At 33.0% G+C, this 23530-nt stretch overlaps 1 protein-coding gene across 5 annotated transcripts in view; it reads right to left on the bottom strand.

Moving 5' to 3' along the window:
- Positions 1–23530, bottom strand: part of LOC130900614 (receptor-type guanylate cyclase Gyc76C-like) — a 136457-nt gene that overhangs the window by 92858 nt on the left and 20069 nt on the right. For all 5 annotated transcript variants that reach the window (XR_009060196.1, XR_009060197.1, XM_057811329.1 and 2 more), the window contains exon 2: positions 22312–22396. The gene's annotated coding sequence lies outside the window, so the exon portion shown is untranslated. The remainder of the gene's footprint in view (positions 1–22311; positions 22397–23530) is intronic.

Genomic DNA, 23530 nt, shown 5'->3' with positions numbered 1-23530 from the left:
TATGGTATCGAAAAATTATACAGAAGCACAAAATACATCTTAAAACAACTGGAAAAAGTTACTATCCAAAAAAGTGCCGAAGTATGAACTGACAATATCGTGTAACTGGAATTAATGGAACTATTTATGATATATACGAAGATGCTCCAGGCAGTACCGGGCCTGGCCGATTCGTTTAGAGTTCACGTTCACAGCTTGCACGGTTCTTTTCTCTCGCTTGTAAATATTTAATATCATAAATAAATAGGGGTGTAATTAATAAATACTTTATGGATTACGAGGATGATCCCAGAAGTACCTGTCTTAACCTAGAGATGGCGGTTGCTTGAAAAATACCACTGTATTAGAGTTTACACAATCTATACAGCTTATTTTTGTTTGAAAATGCCACGTTGTTTAGTATTTGTTTGGCAGCCATCAATAGTGAACGTTTTCAGTAAATTTGTAAAAATGGAAAAAATTGGTCAACTTTATATTTTATTTGAAAGGCGTCAGCCCAACCAACATAAAAGCTAAACCAAATGAGATAACGACAGAATCCACAAAGTGGTACTGGATGATCGTTGACTGAAAGTGCGCGAGCTAGTAGACATAGTTGTTATTGTCATAGTTGTTTACATCGATTGTGTACCAATGTTTCACAAAAATAGATGAAACGAGGGTCCATCACTTCACACTCGAAACAAAAGAACAAAAACAACAATGACCTGAAAAGGGAGAATCGGCTCCAAAGAAGGCAAAGCCCGGTCCATCTGCCAGCAAAAAAGAAAAACTATCAACGGCGAGTAGTATGCTAACTTGTTGCGAAGAAATCAAGCAAAAACGGCCGCAGTTGGTCGAGAAGAAAGTTTTATTTTGTCAAGACAATGCACCAGCTCACACATCCTAATTAAAGTTTGAATGCTACCTCATGCACCCTATTCGCCAGCTTTAGCCTCCTCGGATTATTTTCTGTTTCCAGACTTTAAAAAATAGATCGATGGTCAAAGATTTTATAACGATTCTTGTTATAAAAAGGGTATCGAACTTATAAAACATCGCTGGAAAAAGGAGATTACGTTGAAAATTCAATATATTTATATATCCAAATTTTTTGTGTTTTTTTTTGTTGGGTCAGGTACTTCTAGGACCATCCTCGTACATATATAGAGAACTCCAGGTGAGATGGTGAACGGCTCTAATTCGACTAAAAATAAACGCAGTTTGTCATAGCCTTGCAATAGTAGTTTTAGTGTTAGTCTACTTTAAATTCATGCCTTCTCAGACAAGAATATTCAAGTCACTCACAACTCATATTTGTTATTTATGGCCAAAATATCATTTTATACATATAGAGCCTAAATAACCCGGCTTATAGACACAGTTGTGATTGCAGATTTATTGAATCTTTTAAGAGTTTATTAAAGTGCCTGTGATATATGGCCTAATAGACAAATATCTAAAATGTCCTTTGGAAAGCTATTATGAGAAGCATTGTTACAATCCGCCAAATCAATAATGCAGTCTTTCCAATATGAAATCATCTGGGATTATTCCATTTCATCCCAATTCCTAAAGATGCTCATCTTAGTCAACAGAGAAACACAAGTACATATTAGAAAGTAATGGTCACTCTCCACAATCCAGTTGTTCCACGAAACAATTTTTTTGATGGATAATTAAGTTGTATTGATAATTAAGTGGTATGCAATTGCATACTTAGTATTTGATATTTTAGTTTGGATAGAAGATTAATTCCTTAAGCAGTAATTCTGTTTGTACTCTTACCAGAATTATTTGGTTTAATAAGACAGGATCATCAAGTAATTTTCTATCAATGTAAAAGTCGAGTTCAATTTATTCAACTGACGTATTGATAAAAAATAATTTTTATAATTGTTATTATTTTATCACAATCTGCTGCTTCACAATTTTTCAGTTTTTGTATTCCTTTCTTTAGATTTCTCGTGTTCTCTTCGTCTTTTTTATGTTATTTGTACTTTATGTATTGTTGTAATTTTATTTCCGGGAAGTTTCCTTTCCATCTTTGTATAATAATGACTGTTTTCTCTATTTTTTTTCTTGAGAAGATCATCTCTTTATTATAGGAATCTCCATCACTATAAAAATTCTCAGCTGTTCATTATAATCCACTTTTCGCGATAAATCGATGAAAGATTTGTTTTGTATTTCCAAGCTGTACATAATATACTCAACTATTCTACTTTTAATTATAGGTTGTGTGCAAATTTATACGATCTGTCGGAATTGAAAAATGAATGGAGGCATTTTATTCAATCCGTGCAGTTTTTTCTTTATTAGTATCGTTAATTTTTTGAGAGAGAGAAACAATTAGAAATATAAAAACCGTATAAACTAAAGAGAAAAAGGAATAAAATTCTCATAACTTTTTGTATTGTACTTTATACATACTTTAATACCAAAGCTAAATAATAATTTAAGAGTAAGTTTTTCAACTTCTTGCGCTTGTCTGAAATGAATTAAACTAAAACTTCGATTCTACAAAATTGTGATCAAAACGTCATCAAATCTTTTAAATGCTCAATGTGAATTTCAAGGAGAACAACAATCGTAGATAGATTCCACGATTTTCATTTGCCCGACCATGCCAAGACATCATGGCAATTGCAATGAAAGCTTGCCTTTGATTACTCTTGATTGACACCAGCATACAAACCTATCGGCAACGTGGATGCAGCGCTGATAAAAAACTCTCTTGCATCAAAAGTTAACGAATGTTTAGAAACTTTAAACGTAATCCAAATGAATTTAATATGATATGTCATTGTATTTGACTTGTTTACACCGTAATACTACAGAAACAAAGATACAATCGAAGAATTAGCCTTCCTTCGAAAAATGTGCCAACAAAAACCGTTTTTTTTCGCTAGTAATTGGCCAGTATTACACTGATTTGCTGACACGTTTCGATGCTACATTCACCTGATGAATGAACTAGTCAGCTGTTTCCCGTTCATACTACAAATATGTAAGACAGAAGATGTAAGTTCAGGAAGGCAGTAAACATCGTGAAAAAGGCTAATGTCGCGATCTCAGATGAACCATGGTTATTTGTTAACCAATATGTAATCTAGAAGGAATGGGTACCACAACAAAAAACGACAACGTGGAGGTACATTCTTCTTCAGGTAGTTTTTTATTAGTAACATAATGCAACGCCTTCATATTCTCCGTAAATCCGTGATATGGCTCCGGGGGACTTCTGACTATTACCGATAGTGGAAGTGTCATTGTAATAGAATTTTAACTTTATTTAGTACTTTTACAGCAGACTACGGCGATTGTAATACTTTAACATCGGCATGCTTCCAGGTTTGCTACCAAGTTGAGGAGCGGTGGAGTAACTGTATGGTTACTGTGATAGGTCGACTGCTTACAATGTACCACTTTATGTGAGTACAATGCTTACAATTTGGAATTAAACTTCGTGAAAAGGATATTCCATGAGGTTGCATTTAATTATTAGCCTGTGATAAAAGAAAAACTCTCTTAATTTGTCAAGCATCCGAAAACGTTTATTATCATTATTGTAAGAAACCTGCAAAGATTATTTTGGAAAACAATATATGTGTTATCCAGTTATCCAGCTCTTTATTCACATATTATGCAAATAATTTTTGCCTTTTAATGCTGATTTTTTTGGAGCTTCTTCTCATAATCTAATTTTAGTATATTTTCTTTTTGTGATTTATATTCCCTGATATTTTGATAATGGAAATATCATCCTTGATTTCCAATGTTAATTGAACAATCGCCTTCACTAATAAATTCGCATTGCATGCAGCTGCACGGTTGTACCATAAATTATATGGAAATTGTTATTAAATAGGTGGATTCCTTTCATTGTATATACGGAATCAATGACACATAATAAATCGTTTTATTAAGCCGTAAACTTATGTAGTTAGATGGTTATCTATGAAGACAATCAATTATGAGGCTGCAACTGTTAATGAAATATGAAAGTCACGAAAACTATTTAAATTATCTTCAAATCAACCTGATATTTCAGATAAAATATCCGGAATTGTGAAAATATTGACAGTCGTTTAAAAATTATTTGAGATCTGTTGTAATAACCCCTATATTGATAACTTAATTATGTAGAAGCTCCTGCAAAACAGAGAGGTAGTACAGGAGCTTACAAGATGTGCGTACATTAATGTTATTTGGATCTAGTCTATTGTACAGTAGATTCTGAAATAACACTTTTACAACATTCATGTTCGTGATTTGTACCAATTAATTTCATTCTTATTGTATTAGATATAGTATGATTACTTTCAGAATAATGTTTAGTTACTATTCCGTTGATTCTCCAAAAGAGGTTAGTAAAAGATACAAAGTATTCAGATTATTCATTGTAAATAATGTATATACTGCGATTATACCGGGTGCAAGCCGATTTTTGCACTGTGATGAAAGCCACCACTTCTTGGTGATGAAAATGTATTTATCAAAACTATCTCGTATGTCCATAGGTTGACTAATTCTGAGCAACTTTTACTCTACAAAGTTTTTTCTAAAGTACTTTTAGAGTTATTAACGTTTGAAACTGTTCATTTTTCATTGAAAAAACGCAAATTTTTTACCGTTCTTCATGAATAACTTAAAAAGTTTTCATTTTATCAGCAAAGTAATTAAGAAAAAAAATTTAACAAATAATAGAACAAAGAAAATTGTTGTTTAGGAATGTCTGCAAATTCAATTATAACTGAGTTATCGCTCGTTGAAGGATGGCTATTTTTCGGGAACCCCAAAATAGAAAACATTTAACCTCAAACAACTTGAAATTGTGGAAATTTTTCGAAACAACTCACGAGATCTTTTTCAAAGCAAAATTAATCATTAACTTGTTTGAGGATATCAACAGATACACGAATAATTCATTTAAACTGTCTTTTACTCAAATACATGCAATCGAAGATTTTAAAATTTGTTACGATAAGGGATAGTTTTCACTCCTAAAAAATGAAATGTCCCTTTCGGAACAGAGTAGATTTTGATTAAGGGGACAATTAGAGCTTGAATCCAAATTTGCATAAAAATCGATTAACAAAATTTCACAGTTTTAACATTTTTTACCGCTGGTTCCTGAACTAGATATTTTTCTATTTCTGGAGCCAAGTTGTTACATTTATTAGTTAGCTCATACAAGTAACCTGCTATTGCTTTAGTATTGAAATCTAATTATGCAAGAACTATCAGCATATACAATACTTGATAGCTACACTTTGGCAAATACAGGAATTAAAGTGAAATAGTCACGCCGTCAATGCGCGTTACTAGATGATGGTACTAGGGATTAGTACAGTCCCTCACGCAGGTATACTTGACTACTATTGTCAGTTCTATTGTGTCTGTTAGATAGTGAAGAGCACCGCGTGGGTATCTAGTTTCATTGTTTTTACTGGATACCGAGATAGAATATATATTTTATTCTGTTTGAAACACAGCCATTCTTCTTCACAATTTCTAATCCGTAATTTTTTATCATCAGCTTTACTGGTTGTACTGGAACGCCCGTTGTTAAAATCTCAGCAGAAAAATACCCCTGATATTGCAACACTTCCATTTTTGTTTTTGGTATTTGTGAATATTTTAGCAAGTGAAAACTTGAAGTGCCATAATCCAACGGGTTTAAAATTTGATTTCCAACTGTTATTCCCCAATACCATGTTCTTTAAAAATACCCAAGTAAGTTTTTGGAGGTAGAAACCAATGTCTTTATCGGAAAAACTATCTCGATAGTGATTATGTCAGAGGGGGCATTTTCACTCAACACTATGTTTACACCTCAACCCAACTTGGTTATCGAAATGCGTGTTAGACAGTGTAATTGTGAGTGTTGGTGTAGTGGTGGTGTAAACAGTGTATTCAATATAAATATCACCGACGGTTCCCGAAATTTCAACTTAAGGGCCTTTTTGTCTGTTTTCAAAGAATACTGTATACTGTTAAGAGAATTTCGGTTGAACCTTTATGTCCAACCTTTCTATCCAAGTAAAAATATATAAATTTTCAGTGCCCATTTTTGCCTTAGATGAACCGTGAACTATGAAAATTATAAGTGTATAACTGCTTAAACTGTAATAGGCAACCTGATCTAAAACACTGGGGTTTAACAATTTTTTACAGTCAAAGGAGAAAGTAATCATAGTGTCTCCTTCAGTTTCTCGAAAAACGCCTTTAAACTTCAAGTGTGGATTTTTTTGTACCCAAGTCACCTACTCTTTTTTTCAATTTTTTCTGCTAACTCAGTACATTTGGAGCAAGCATCCGTCACAGAATTTCCGAAACCAATGTTATATTCTATGAAAAAAATAATTTGGAAAAAAGTTTCCTTCACGTTATGGATTGTATCGTGTGATTTATTATATATTTTCCAAAGTGATTTCAGAAACCTTTCAATTTTTTGATCAATTTTGGAAAGAGCAATCCTTTTTAGCTAATATTTCTTACTGACGTGATCACCACCCCGATTTTCTGTGAGCATTAGCCCTGTTATAAGTAATTCCCAACTACTCTCTGAACTCAATCTCTGGGGATATCAAGGACATATAAGAATGATATTGATACAATTTTCCTACAACTCCCTTCTTTCTTTTGCCGATTACGTTTTGATCGAATACGTTGAATACAGGTAGATAACGCTTTTTATGCTTTGGTAGTTTGTTTGGACGAGATCAGTTTCGATATGATTACAATCTTTTAGGTGTAAAATTAAACAGGAAATAGCTAATTTTACTATGTTTTAACTTTGCCGACTTCTACGAAACAAATAAACTTTATTAACGCAATACCTAACTCAATTTTCGTAAAATTTGGATGAGGCGAGATTTGTTTGGATTGGCGTCAGATTTTTTTGTTGAGAATAATTCAAACACACGACATTTTACAACTAATTCATTCCCACACTTCATTGAACACAATTACCGAATTATTATATCTTCAATATACTAATAACTAATTTAACTTCACTGTTTGCGCTGCAAATTTTCATTTCTTGCACCGTTTAAAGTTTATATTAGTGTATTATTTTATACTAGTGTTAATACTATTTTTCCAAATTATTTGCGTCGATTCATTTAGTCCGCTTGGGAAACAAAAATAGTCACACGGGGCTAAATACGGACACAAGTGTAAATTAGAAAGCAATTTGTGGTCCAATTCATGGATTTTTGGAATAAAAATTATACATGTGCGTACTTTCACATTGTCCTGTTGCAAACGAATTTTTTATTGGTCATTATTTTTTTAAATGCTCATCAAATTCTACACAAAAACATCATCTTCATTGTTTTGTCCTTAAAAATGTAGTCAATGTGTGGATTGCATACCAAAAACGATCGCCATTACTGATAAACTCTGTACTCCGTGGTGAATCCACGATTATAAAACGTTGCTTCCACAAACTCTCGCACATTTTTACCATTGAAGTTAATGATAAAAATTCTCATAGAATTTATAAAGATTAGTCTTGGTTTGAGTAATGGTTGTTGTCCGTAAAAAACTCGCCTTTTTCCTGTTTTCTACTAGATAGTTTTCAATCAATAACACAAATCGAAAATTCGTATTGATCTGCCCTCGTAAATATATGACTAAAAGAACAGGGAAGCAATAAATAAAAAAAGTGCTAGACATATTTTAGAATTAAGATTATGTTTAATGTATGAGCGATTGAATTGTATGTAAGTGTTACTTGGAACTATTTTTAAATTTTTGGTTTATATATGAATTTGTAATTTTGCCAAGCAACAGACAGTCGATAGACATCGAATGAGAGTGAGTGTGTAGTAGGCGTTTGTTAACGAAACATATATTTTTATTCAATTATGTCATTTAGAAGTCATCGATAAAGAAATGAGGAAATAATGGTTGTGGTAGAAGATCATTGGAAAATAAGTAAATCTTCTGTTTGGAATTTGGACACTGACTGTTTTATGTAAAAAGTAAACACATGAGGGTAAACTCTACTACATTCGAGTAGTTCGAGTGGTTCCTGCAGTGTGGAGGTGCCTGCAGATATTTGTATTGTCTTTTTGAAGGTTGTAATGGTCGGGAAAGATGTGCCTTTGTAGCTGATTCCACATTCTAGCACTTCTCCAAAGAAAGAGCTCACGGGCTCCAAATGATGGACGAATCTGGGCCTTATAGAGGATTAGAGGCTTTTGTGGAGTTGCTTTAGCTAATTCAGTCACGTGACTATGCCAGGACATACCAATTTGATATATTATATCCAATCGAGACTAAATCCTGAGCCGCAGTGCCAGCCTTTTTTGTAAAAACATCAACCTAACTAGAATTAGAATGGTGATGTGTTGTTGTCTACGGATTTGATGTGAACGACATCAGTGTATAATCGTCGACGAAAGTATGGATCGGGTTTGCAGGTTTGTCGAGTAGATCGTTGATGTACAGGAGAAAGAGAATAGGTGAAAAGTTGCATCCCTGGGAACACCAACGTTGGCATAAAACAGAGGTATGTCCATAGATAGCGACCTGGATGAATCGGTCTTTGAAAAATATACTAAGCCATCAGTCGATAAGTGAGGACTACAAATCGTACGATCTCAATTTAGTTGCCATGCCAAACTTTTTTCTTCGACATTTCCAGTGCGATTGGTCGGAATTTTCCATTTTTCTCTATAGATAAAGCCGTGTTGGTCACTGATGAAGTTAGCAGACTCATGATATCTCAAGATTTGCTGTTTACAATCTACAGGGCTACTTATTTTATATGATACAGAAGATTGATGTCCAAGCCTTAGAGAACTTTTGCCTCATCTCGATATCGAAATTCTATTTCTGGAATCGATGAACCAACTCCAAGCAGGCTAGGTGGTAGTTTTTCCCGCGGATTAAGAGTTGCATTTGAAGCAAATATTCAGTCAATGGTGGAATTTTTGACATTCTGGTCTGTAACAAAAGCATTCGTTGACCGCTGTTGTTACAGACCAGACATTTATTCAGTTGAGTAATTGAGAATTTTGTTTTTCACTCTCATTACCTTGCAAACAACTATAGTCTGCTTGCAGGTACTCGAATGTCTCGAGACAACAAAGTTTGTTGCGTAAAATATCAGGCAAAGTGATAACCCTAACAATGAATGTTAGCCAACTATCGGTCCTTAAATATGATGAAATGAAGTTTCGTTTAAGCAATCAATTTTGAACCAAATATAACTTTGAAATGAGCATACAGGGTTTAAAGTTTCTGTTTTAGAGTGGTTGTTTGGAGCTTTTTTTAAACTTTAGGATAGTGTAGTCTTATGTTCGCATCAGTCATGCACTGTTCGAACTTGGTCTTGTGGACTTAAAAATGGTCAGTCTTGTTTTGTTGCAAAACACAGACCAAGACCAAGATCACTAATTCTTTCAATAATTTCAATATTGGAAAGTATAATCGATAACTCAAAGCAAGATGAAATCAAGTATGTTATGTGAAAATTATAGAAGAGAAGTGAGCTCTGACAAATTGTCAAAAAGTAATTAAATCTGTTATAGTTATAAATCATACATACATATCAGTTGTCCCTTTTCCATTTTCTGTATTCTAAATCAGTTTGAGAGCTATCTAAGATGTTCGTGTACATGATGTAAAAAGGTCAGAAGCAGTTTGCATGTTCCCATGAGAAAAATCAATATCAATTGGTACCCTTTTTACTCATTTCAAACTAATTTTTAACGAACAGAAAAATATTCTTGCGCATCAAGTTGTATTGAAAATCTTCAGTAACCGTTTGCAAGTTTCCTGCGAGAACAAACGTTGAAAACTTCAAATTGCAGGTATTATCCAACATAAAACCGTCCCTAAATTGGAGAATGCCGTTGTTATATTATTAGAAATTATATCATTTGCCTCCTTTTCATTTTCTATGTCTCAAACTACTTTGAAAATTATGGGAAATCTTTATACGCATTCAAGTTGCGTTAAAAACTCTCTGTAACCGTTTGCAAGTTTTCTGTGATAACAAACATTGACAACGTCATATTGCAGCTAATATCCAACAAAAAACCGTCCCTGAATTAGAAAAAGACGTTGTTATATTGTTAGAAACTATATCATTTGTTCCCATTTCATTTTCTATGTCCCAAACTATTTTGAAAATTATGAGAAATCTTCATGCGCATTCAAGTTGGATTGAAAACTGTCAGTAACAAGGGAGAATAAACTTTAATCGTTCATTTTGCGACTACTGCCCAACAGGAAAGAAACAGAAACCTTATCAATCGTCTCTTTTTCATTAACTTCATTCCAGCTTTTGTATTAAACTGTTGTAATTTGAATTTTTTTATCACTTTTCCAATACAAATAAACCAATTTCCTCGTTAGATAACACACGTAATGCTTTTGTTATTAATATTTTTTTGATAGTGTACAATTGAAGACTAAAATTACAATGTGGGTCGATTAATAAATTCATAATATCTACACGTTCAAAAATAATCAACCAAATTAAATGGATATTTAAAATAAACACTGTTTAATATTGAATCAAATAAATAAAAGTCGATCTAATCAATACGATCACGTTATGATTAATAATTTTAAATTAAGTTGACACTTCGAAAATACGTTAATATTAATACATAAATAAAATAAAACATGTGGGTGCTTACGAAGATTTCTCGTTATACAGGGAGCTTCAAGAAGGTACGGGAAAATAGAGATTCAGATGATTTTTTATAATATGAGCCTCCAATTTTGAGTTCTAGTTATTTTTTAAAATTAAAACCTATATCTTGACATAATTTCTAAATTACTTATGCACTAAATTTTCAAACTTAAATAAAATATCAAATATATAGAACAAACGAAATTCTAATAGTTTTTGTCATATTTGTGGATTGTTTATATTTTCAAAGGAGAAAACACTCTTCGTAGATTCTTTGGAAAGTGCATATCTTGATTATTTTGGATTTCCTATTGCGAACCAAGATTAATATCACCTTTATTTAGTGGAAGCAATAAAATTATTTTACTAAAATGGTCAGCCGGAGATAACCTCTATCCTCTAGTTGCTTTATCAATGCTATTGAGAGAGCCTAGTAATCATGAACTTTGTGAAGGCGCAAAATAATAATACTGATGTATTTCGGTATTTGCAAATATTACAGAAGGAAAACTAAAACAGGAAGTATTTGTCGACCTACAGATTCGTAGTAGGTTATAAAAGTAAGTTATGACACTTAGACAAGTATAAGTGATGAATAATTTCATAAAGATTTTTGAAGAACTTCGTTGAGGTTTTTGGAATGAAAATATTATTTATATATTACTGTTGGTCTATAATAAGAGAATGCCCCATAGTTCGTCTATATGGCAACAATCCATAAAAACCTCTAAATTAAATTAGTTGAAGATATCATCCAACAATGGAGCACCACGTAAAAATCACAGTCTAGAATCCCTGTTGAGAAGAGAAGACAACAGATGACTCACAAGAAACTGGCAATTAGACCTGATATAAAGTATCCAAGGTTTAATGGAGAAATTCTCAAAAACTCATTGTGCTTATAACAGAAAAAATCTACTGGTTACTTGGTATGTACGGGGGCCATAAATTTTTTTGTATTCGGTATATCGTAGAAACCGAGAGAGTTGTGGCGACTGCTCTCGCATGGATTCTTGCATCTTGGAAAAAAGTTACAATAGATCAGATTTATGAAAATGAAGTTTCTTACATCTTTACTCGCCGTTTTCTTAATTAAATCATGTCTGTGCAGTAGGATCCAAGGTTGTATACACGAAAGCGTTTAAATGCAAATATTAAAGTGACGTATGGGCGGCAATATTTTCAAAGAGCATAATTTACTCACACCTCCAGCGAGAGTTTTCTCTTGGATGAAGAACCAATCAAATTGATCCCGTGCAGAGAAAATATTCATAGCCTTTCCCGCAGACTAGACCTACTTCTGGATGATTTCTTTTTCTGGGGTTTTCTTGGAATACTTAACTTACTCGGATCTAAGAGTCGAAGAGATTTCGAAAATCTAAGGCCAGCAGCGAGATGTCGACCACTTGAACAATATTATTTCCAAGAAATAATTTTCTTCTTTATTTTAAATAAACTTTTGTTTCAATACAATGTATTTTCTTTTCTTCATAGCAACTCTAAAAGTACAAAAATCACACTAGAGTTCTCATCAATCGTTAATTTCGTATCATTAAATCTGTTCATATCGATACTAGAATATTTGGTCGTAGCTTGCCGGTAATTCCAATAAGCAATGCATTATTATAATTGATTTTTTGCATCGGTATGTTTATTTGTAAAAGCATAGATTTAAAAAAAGCAATGGTCGTAATTACAGCAAGGCACCTGCCCATTAATGGACATATGATGTTTGAAATTATGATGATAACGTAAAAATATGGGAGAGGAGTCAAATCATTTTTCAGTTTTCAAAAAAATTCGAGATACAGAGCTGCTCCAAGAGGACAATATGTAATATTCAAATAATAAAAAAAATTTTTCAAAACATTCGATAATCACCACCTTTGATATCAATGAAAAGGAGAGGGTAGGAAAAATTTCAATTTTTAGATTGAAGCGTCGCATATTCTGTAAATAAAGACATTAAAGAGCTCGTTGGTTTTTAGATAAACAACGGAATTATAATACATTAATGTGTTGGAAAAGTTTCGTTTGCGACTAAATCCGGTTTACCGATTATATATATATATATATATATATATATATATATATATATATATATATATATATATATATATATATAAATATTAATGCTTCTGAATGTTATTGATTTTAGGTGTCAACAAAATAATTATTTCCAAAATTATTAAAAAAAAAACTAAGAAATTTTTATATAAATTGACTCTTGACATAAGTATGGAGTCTATTAATGATCTTCATGCTTGTTGGCATCACACGTTTTCAATGAAGGTCATTCTATAAATTATGAATTGGCCAACTGGGAATAACTACAAAAAATGATTGGTGTTTTAATGAAAGAACTGCTTTAAATAATCTTAGTGTCTATGCATACATTTTAGAATTAGAAAAAATAACTTTTATAAAAAAATTCAACGTCATCAGTAACAAACTAACCTCACCTAACCTATAAAATTTAACGATCTAACCTATTCTAACCTATAAAAATTTAATGTCATTTATAATGTAACGAATAAAAAATATTCAACTTCATTCATTTCGATTTAACCTAATCTAACCTATAAAAATTCAATGTCATTCTTAATTTAACCAATCAAAATTTACAATAATTTCATTAGCAACCAGAATCAATAGACTCCTTATGTATGTCACAATCAATTTGAATATTGATTTTTGAAGCTTATGAATTTGATTTTGATTTTTCGAATAGAGAATAGATTTCAACACGCCCCAATCCTCATTTGAGTAACGTAAGTAACAGAGTATAATTTCGTGTATAATTTAATGACAATGGACAGTCGACAATCTTTGTGAGAACTAAAATTAATTCGTTGGCAACTACATTCAGTGACTTTAAGATATGAAAGGAATCATTAATTGTCGTAATTTAACAGCCTTACATTAAAACTTAAATTGTATAGTTTGTAAACAACGTACTCAGATAAAATTTAATGTCAATGTTTTACAACCCCATAGCTAAATTCACATCTAGTCATCGATCGAAGAGGGTGGATGTCGCTTGTTCTCAGTAACTTCAACTTTATAAATTAATAAGATTCTGTGTCAGAGTCTGTAGAGAGTGTTACAAATTTAAATATCTCCATTGTCTCATATCACACAACTATTTGAAGGTTTTTAACTCTGGTGGAATTGCATCAACTTACGCTCAGCTGTCAAACTGCTTAGAAGAAACAGAAGTGGTGATCGGCTACCATAAGCAATTGTTCCATAAAGAGTTTTGAGTACAAACCTTTCAACGGCAAACCCAATATTGCGTTGCCCTTCACGGCAGGGTCTTACCATTGCACAGCAAAAGACAATGACAATTTGTAAAAGACTGCTGAACAAGGAAAAAAATTATGCTTTTATATTTTATATCGCGACAATATGATTGAATATTCTTCGCGATATATTTTGTTATAATAAATTATTTAATCTGTTTTTTCTACTGATATGTTAAATACAGCATTTATTCTGAATATTTTCACTTTCCTTAATGTATCTTCATATTTTACGAATATTTGAATAATAATTTATATAATATTTACTTTATAAACAACAGTATATTTGGTTTAACTCAATAACTTTATATACATACACGTTCAAAATATCCACCCACAACCTTTATGCAAATGTGTTTAGATATTCAAATGGACCAGCTACTCTCAATATTTGTGCATCAATGCTGTTGGAAATTTAAATGTAGTTGAGATATATTTCATGTTTATGTATAATTTTAATGGTCGATGCTTGACTAATATTGTGTTAACGTGAAATTTCGCCCATGGTAATGAGGAGATTATAAGTAGCGGTATATTTTGTGTATTTTGTGAGTTTTCGCGACTGAAATCAAATTAAGGAGGCGGCGGTAAACTCGGCGCCAAGATTACCTGCTCCAAAAATTCGATATGTAAATTGATCGCAGGAATTTAAGGGTTCATTTAATACCTATAGTTAAATAGGAACCAAAAAGAAAAACAAATGGTGGACTTTACTTTGACTTCACTGATATCTTATCTTGCCTTCCTGTTGCTAGCACCTGATGTACCTTTTTCTTACTTCTGGATGTCGGATTCTCCGTTCCAATAGTATAAAGTCTTGCTTCACAATACAGCTTCCTTTGGCAACACCCCCATAATGTTTATTCACTTTTTGAGACCTTGTCTTTGGAAAACGTAAATTTTTCGCACGTCCACGTTTTCCTTTTTGGCTGAAATTGTGGGTAACCCAATGTTTAGAGCTGATCTGTTAATTTCAATCCTTTTAGAGAGTCTCGAAGTGGGATTACTGTAGCTGCCAGAGATATTCGTCTTCCATTTCCTACGCTCCCAAGTAGTGCTCTGGAGTTCCGTAGTGTTTCACACTTGGAAAGAATGTGGATACAGATTTCGTCCTCTGTGCAACAAAATCTGCACGCCGCATTATATGCTATATGAGGCGACAGTTCTTCGATAGAACTCCTGTTAGTATTTGTAGATTGTTCTTTCATTGGTTGATATATTTGCCTGTTTCATCTCCAATCACAAAAGAGTTCAGGTCCCATGAAGAGCTGGTCTTCCCTCGCTTTAGAGAGCTTATCAGCTATTTCATTTTCCTTTACTCCGATGTGTGCCGGAATCCATTGTAGAGCCACTTTATTTTTCTTGATAATCGTTTAATTTTTCTAGGCAATCCCAAATAGGAATGTTTCAGCTTAGTTTCAAATTTTTGTATCAAATTTTAGTGTTTTGTTATTATTATTATTAAGTTCATTAAAGGTGATGGCATTTGAAAACATTATTGAATAGTGAAGAAAGGGTTACCGAAGATGTAATTCGACGAATAGTGTATACCTATAAAGCCAATTTAGTGAAAACATTGGACATGAAAGAGATTTTCAATATTAGAAACTTGGCAAAATAATGATTATGGAATTATATCATATCGTCGTACGTCGACAAAAATATTTACAAAGTATCAAAACATACTGAGTAACAGATACGCAAACAGAAATATAGTGTATTTTTACGTAATTAAATAAGTCATTACAGCAACGTAGAAGGGTCAATTCTGAATGGTACACCAGCATTTGTTTGTCAGAATTTTTAAAAATAATCAAAAAAACCATCATTTTCTACCAGTGCAATTCGAGGTCTTGCAAATCAGTTCAAACAGAAACGTTTTAGAAAAGTTAAAACATCCAATTAATGGATCATCCGCCGTAAAGCCCTTGTTTGATATCCAATGATATCATTTCATTCCTGCAGATCAAAAATAAATTGCGAGATCAAAGTTTTCCTACACGTGAAGAAGAGGTTGATCACATGTTTTGGAGATACCTCAATCGGAAAGGAAAAAATACTTCGACAATTGGTTCAATAGCATGCAGAGTGAGTTGATCTTAATGAAGAATATTTTGAACAACAATAAAGCTATATCGAATTATAGATATTTGTTTTCATTTATTTATCTCAAAACTTAAGTAGCAACCTTCACATTTCTAAGAAGATTCCCATAAAAAAAGGAGTTGCTTCTTATTATAAAATATAATAATTTAAAAAACGAATATGTTAATGACAGCATTTACAAGAATTATGGATATACCTACCCCCGTATTATTGCGCGTTTAATCCTATAGAAATAGTTTACCGAACATTTAAAGGATACTCAAATATAATCATTTAACTGCTTAAAGAGCGGTATTGATTAAAGGTCAAATTATATGGAAATTTGACAATGATGTATGGAAAACTGTGCTGAACACGTAAAAAAATAATATTCATTTTATTTAGATGATTAGTAGAGATTGAAATAATGAATTATGATAGAATAGAAAAGAAATTATACATCCGAAACCAATGCGTTATCGGTATTGTTTAATGAACGCCTGCTAGGTGGATATAAGGCCATGAATTTGCTTTATTTATTGAATGCAAAGCATCGAAGATAATGTGAATACGAATAATTTAAATCTGTATTTAACATGATTTTTATATAGCGAAAAACAAAACGCTATAAAAATACTAAATAATTTCATTTCTTTGTTACCAAAGCGAGTTTTTTGCATAGTAACATGAGATTTGTGTGCAGCTTTGGATAGCTTTCCGCCTCTTTTCTCTTTAATAGAGTGGTCAGTAATGTCGAATAGTAATCTCCAGTTATTGTTCTACCCTTATCCAAAAAATCAATCATGATTACTCCATGGCAATCCCAAAAAACTGAAGCAAGAAATTTTCCAGCAGATTTTTGGACACGAAATTTGTCTTGGAGAACCAGAGTGTCGCCATTCCATCGATTGTTACTTTGTTTCTGGATCGTAGGAATATACCCAAGTCACATCCATAGTAACAATTCGGTTTATGAAGTCTACATCGTTTTCAAATCGAGCACAGATCGAACGCGATGCTTCTACCTTTGCACGATTTTGATCAACATTCAAACATTTGGGGATCCATTTGCAGCAATTTTTCTCATGTCCAAATTGACGTGAACTATATGATGAACGCGTTCGTATGAAATATTCAGTGCTTCAGATATCCATTTTAGCCCAATTCGACGGTCTGATGAAATCATGTCATGAACTGCATCGATATTTTCGGGAACTGACACAGAAACATCTTCAATGGAAAATTTACCTCTTTTGAAGTTTTAAATAGAGGTACTTGATGATGGCTCTACACTCGAATTTTTCGATTTTCACAATTTCGGTGGACATCTTTTTTCTTTTAATTTATTGCGTAACTCTTGTTTATTGTTCGTTGCTATGGTAACGCAATATTTTGTTTATGCATGGTATAGGATAACTAGATATCAATACATCCTCGTACAACTCAGTTATTTTAAAGATGGAACGCCACTGGAGATTGTAGAAGCCTTTTTTATTTTTTACTTTGGCCGAATTTTTTTGCTTGGCTATGCAAATAAGCAAAATAAATAAGAAATGGTCTTTAATCGAATATAAACGTTATTTAGAAATTTAATGAACTAGATTATAAAAGAAATACTTACCTATGTTAAAAATAATTAATAAATAGTTGACTGTGAATTATGAATATTTGACAAAAACTCGTAGCCTATTAGAAAACTATTTATAAAATATATCCACGTGTATCGTTCAACATCTAATTTATAGCCCATTTAAAATAATTTGTGCAGATTCAATAAAATTTGATAATAAAATAAGTTAAACGTTGTTAACTGCTACAAGTGAAAACAGTTTCGCATTTAAATTTAGATTAATATAAACACCAGATCCGAATAGATAAATACTATCGGGTGTGTAATTATAAATGAACTTTTGATGTTGTTAGTTAAGTCAGATATAGCATTAGTAGATAGTGAACGGGTCGTTAATATATAAGTTTATTTATTTTAATTATAATCTATTTTATTGAAAAATAATTATTTATAGGGATAGTTATCGATGCTGAATACACTGTTTACACCACCACTACACCAACACTCACGATTACGATGTCTGACGCGCGTTTCGATAACCAAGTTATCGTTTTCAGAGACTGAAGGTAAACTAAAATGTAATTGATGAAATTGACTTACCTGTTTTATACTAAATTTTCCCATAATAAACCTTCTCTCGCGAAAATTAATTCCAGCGGGAAAAAACTCACATTCATTCTTTGACTACTTAACTATAGAGTGGACGATAAGGAATTGGTCCTTTGTCCCTATTTAAGCTACTCTTACATCTAGCAATTTGACAATGGATAGTTACCATTTTTAGACACTTTAGTAATTAGAAATAATAATAGGTTAGAATTTGATGTAATTAAGAAAAACACCGCTACGTGCAGGTACATCCCGGCTGATTCTTTCTATTGTATCCAACATAAGATAGTCAGTCTACATTTCCTCGTACATTGGTTAATCCACTTTCCACTTACCATCGAGAGATACAATAAGGAGAAGTCCTTCATTGAGGATGTTACTGTACTCAACGGTTATGATAAAAGAATTGTAAATAAGTTACTCAGTCGTCATAGGTTTAAGAAATCTCTATGTGAAACTACTTTTTTCCCAATCCAAAGTGAAAAACAAGAAAAATTTGCTCTGATACCTTCCAATCCTCTTTATACAAAAGGATTTGAATGAATATTTAGCAGAGTGGAATTCAAATTGGTTTATAAATCCAACAATACATTAAAACAATTTTGGGTAATCCTAAGGATAGAATACCAAATTTGGAAAAGAGTGGTATATATGAAATAAGCTTTGGTGATTGTGGCGGAAAGTATATTGGGTAGACTAAGGCTACCATTATACTAGGATGCTAGCATCCGGGATGCTGGTATCTGGGAGGTTAGCGGGGCATTAAATCAAATGGGAATGTTTAGACTAGGGATGCCAGCATCGGATGCTAAAACAGCCAGTTGTGGTAGCATTATTGGTTCAAATGCGGCGCATTATACTAGGCTGCTGGCATCCGAGCAGGCGCTCTATTTGCATACGCACGCAGTTTGATCAGAGTTATGACTAGTTTCTCTTTGGGTGAAATTGGTCTGAGGAATCTTGTATCTTGTTTAGAGATGTCGCTTTGGATGTAGCCTAGAAGCTCTTTGAAAGAAGGAAATGACATTTTAAAGTAATTAAAAAATCTTGTTTCACTATTGCACAGTTCATCAAACAATGTAAAATACAGGCATTTAACACGACGGACAGCTAAAAAGGGGTCCACACTAAACTTCCTTTTTGCACGATGCCTTCTTTTCTTAATTAGTAATATCAGCAACAACATCTCTTCATTCGTTGGGGCCATATTGACGACTGGCAAAAAATTAAAATAAAATAGCAGTCCGGCATGCTAGCATCCCAACACAAATTCGACTCAAAGTGGTATGCTAGCATCCTAGTATAATGGTAGCTTAAGAGATCCGTTATTCTCCGGTTTAAAGAGCACATCGCTCATTTGAAATATAGACCGACCGGAAACTCAGGTATTGCCGATCACGTTGCCAGTCACAATCCTAACATAAATATTAATAATGTAAAATTGTTAGAGAATGTATCCAATAATAAATTGTAGGATGTATTTGGAAGCCTTGAAATTGCTAGATGTAAGAGTAGCTTAAATAGGGACAAAGGGCCAATTCAAGCTGCTGTAATCAATTTTCACGGGAGAAGGTTTATTGGTTGGAAAATTGAGTATAAAACAGGTAAGTATTAAAACATTAGATGTTAGTTTAGCTTCAGTCTCTGAAGACGATAACTTAGTTATCGAAACGCGCGTTAGACAGAGTAATTGTGAGTGTTGGTGCAGTGGTAGTGTAATCAGTGTATTCAGTGTGACTATCGCCAACGGAATGAACCAGAGAAAATTCCAACTTAGTAGTCACTGATTTCTGATGAAATCTAGTGGTACTTTTTTCAAAAATCAAATCATTTAAATAACCCTGATGATTCAAGCAACATAATTCTAATTAAAATTCAATATCTATCGACGAATTTGTAGTGAAAATAGAACTAAGACAAGGCGATCTTCGCTCCACGAACTTATAGTTTTATATTAGAAATAGTAATACAGTTTTTCCAAAATAAATTTAGGAACATTGTTAATATTGGTACTGCCGTAACAATGATCTGCTTAGTGACCTCAATGTAGAAACTGTTAATAGCCTATAGCAAAATTCGCCAGTAGCCATGAACAACAGATAGTACAACATGGGAACGTTCTGGTTTTCAACTCCTCCACATTGCCAATTTAGTGAGAAGGCTTAATAGGATCAAGCCGTTGGAGTGAGTGTAAATGACAGTTAAAAGCAGAGAATTTTGCGAATATCGCGTAACACGTAAACGATAGCTAAAATTACTAGACTCTAAGGTATACTAATGAGTAGTACCTTAGGATTTGAGAATTTAAAAATTCCCTACTTGGGTGTTTTCTTTAACAGAAAAAAATATTAGAAATAGTTATAAAAAAGTAGAGTACAAACAATAGTCTTTATTCTTCCATAAAGTGCATTGCATACGCCGATTACGACATAGCGTTATTGAGAAGGTATAAGAGAGAACTGGAAAAGATTTTCAGTTACCCCTAATTTGTGGAAGAAGGAAAAAAATTAATTTTCAAATAAATGAAGAGAAAACAAAATAAATGGAGATACATACTGAATCCACAGCTATACTAAACGGAACAGAATATACGAGGTCTGGCTATCAAATAACGAGACTGCGCGCCTAGAGGGCGCCCTAGACGGATGGGTTGAAAAACGAGTAGTGCGTTGAGTATCTAGATATCTTGTTTATGCACGTCCTAAAACCCGTTTCCGTTACTATTAAAGTATTTGTGCAGTAGCGGTTTCAAAGGAACGTGTTTTTTTCTCGTACCGAAAACCAAGTGTGACGAAAGACAGGAGCAATGTATATATCTCAAATTTCTCGTCAATTTCAAAAAATCTCCGATTGAGTGCTATAAATTGTTGCAAGATGCCTATGGGGACAATTATCTATCTCGTGCGCTTGTTTTTGAGTGGTGTAAGCGCTTTGGTTATGGCCGAGAGAATAAATCAAATTTCAAGACAATGTTGATCGTTTTTTTCGACATTAACGGTATCGTGATGACTGATTGGGTTCCAGAGGGTCATACTGTCAACTAGACTTACTATTTGTCAGTTGGGAACGAGTTCGTAAAAAACGGCCTGAGTTGTGGAAGAACAACTTGTGGATTCTCGCAATGCACTATCTGAGAAGCAGTATTTGGCCAGTAAGCACACTCCAGTGCTCGAACACCTGCCGTACTCACCAGATTTGGCACCGTGCGACTTTTTTTATTTTCGAAGATAAAATCTGCTTTGAAAGGGACCCGATTTGAGTCGATGGAGAAGAGGAAGACTTCCAGCACTGCCTCGATCAATGGAAAAACCTTTGGAAAGTTGTGTGGCGAGGGGAGGGGAGTATATTGAAAGGGAGCATTCGAATGTAGAATAATTTTTATAATGAAACCCTTTTTCGTAACCAGTCTCGTTATTTAGTAGCCAGACTCTAGGAGCAATCGTGAAATCTACAAGAATTAGAAAGAATAAAAGTAATTTGAGAAGTAACTGGGCCTCTAGAGAGGTCTCTATCAAAAAAACTACCAATAAACAAAAACTTTGATAAAGAAATATGAGAATAACCTGAAAATATACAAATAGTTTATACAACACAAAAAACAAGATAGTTAGGACATGATCCCAGCAGAAAATGGTGCTTTAAATAGGAAATGATCGATTGGTGAGAGGTAATAAAGTACCGAGGAAAGTGGAAATGAATAGTGGAGAAGACTGAAAACCTGTCCAGCTGAACTATAACTATAAACATCAATTGATTCTATAATGTGTTGTACTTTTTTAAACATGATAAATTCACATATTCTGGAAAAAACGCAATTGAAAAATTAATTTCAGAAAGGATTTTTGTCAATGTAGATAATTTTACGACATTTAATAATGAAATATTTAGAAAATATATAATCGGATAATTGAAAAAAATTCCACTTTGCTCGTATCATTTGTGCTCTAGATAGAATTGTGACTAAGTGGTAAATTTGTTCTATTTATAATCCTTTTTAACTGCTAATCTAGTACCAAGGACTTGTTGGTGGATTTTTTAATTTTGTTACAGCAATTACGATGATAATAAATTAACTGTACCATTGTAATTGAAGCGTGATGACTTACCTTCATAAGAAAAGCATACTATGTTTGGCTGGGAAAAGTATCCTTCTCAATAATATCACTCGACGAATGTAGCCTTCCACAGAACCTAAAAAAAACTGGTGTTATACGAGGGAAGCTTTTTATAATATCTTGATCTAAAACTTTATTTGATTAATTGTTATTTGATAACTTTTCAATTTGAAATATTGAATGTACCAAAGTCAAGTTATTAGGGACAGTACTTAGATGTTTGTATTTTCAGATTTAAATCATTTTTTGAGCAAACCAGTTGACTTTCATGGTGTTATCCAATTCAGTATAGATATTGGTATCATATATTATTGTTAAAGTTTATTGAGAAATACTGTGGAAATAAAATTTGTGAATCGTTTTTAGCGTGTTTTTCCTCTCAGAAATAGTCAAAACGTAAGTAATGTTTGTTACTAGGTTGCTTTTTCTATTCTTAAGAGTAAATTACAGTTTCTTTTAAAGGATGTTGGTATGGGTACAACTTATGCAGAGAAATATAAACATAACTTTTTTATTCCACATATTCCTAAAGAGTATGTAGCAAGTATGATAGGTGAGACAATTGAAATGAAAACATTTGTCTGACAAACATTGAAAGGATTGTAATAAATGAGAAAAAGAACAGTCCGGAACCGGCTGGCCGAAGAGAAGGTGATCGATCATTAAAAAACCACATTTTACCGAAAGTCGACTACAATGGGCCAAACAAAACCGATATATGACTATCGCAGATTTGAGTTGAATAAAGACTAAAACAACTTATTAAATACTGCATAAATCACCTTCAATATTAACTTTTATAGCTATTCATTTCCGACAAATCAAAGCTTAAAATTTTGGTCCGACGGCACCCTGGTGAGCAGTTTCATCCAGACTGACTTGTAAAGTGAGTATAAAATCCGATTGGTGTCATCAAGTGGTCTGTCATCTCAGTTAAAGAAGAGAGCATTACGCAGAACCAGCACAAGCGAATACTATAAACTCTCTATGGACGATTCGGCAACGTAACACAAAGCAAAAAAGATAAATGCTTTCCTGGCTGAAAACAAGCATCACTGTTTTATCCTGGCCGGCGAATTTCTCTGATATGAAATCCATAAGAGATCTTGTCGGAGTGTACTAAACGGGCTAAGGAATTAATCATTGCCAAGCGAGTTTATTACCAGAAAATGGCATTACCATGAAACTCCACCATGCAAGATTCCGCCTA

This window comes from Diorhabda carinulata, chromosome X, assembly GCF_026250575.1.
Source record: "Diorhabda carinulata isolate Delta chromosome X, icDioCari1.1, whole genome shotgun sequence".
Classification (NCBI taxonomy): domain Eukaryota; kingdom Metazoa; phylum Arthropoda; class Insecta; order Coleoptera; family Chrysomelidae; genus Diorhabda; species Diorhabda carinulata.
Note: the sequence above shows the minus strand (reverse complement) of the source record. Positions and strands in the feature narration are given on the sequence as shown.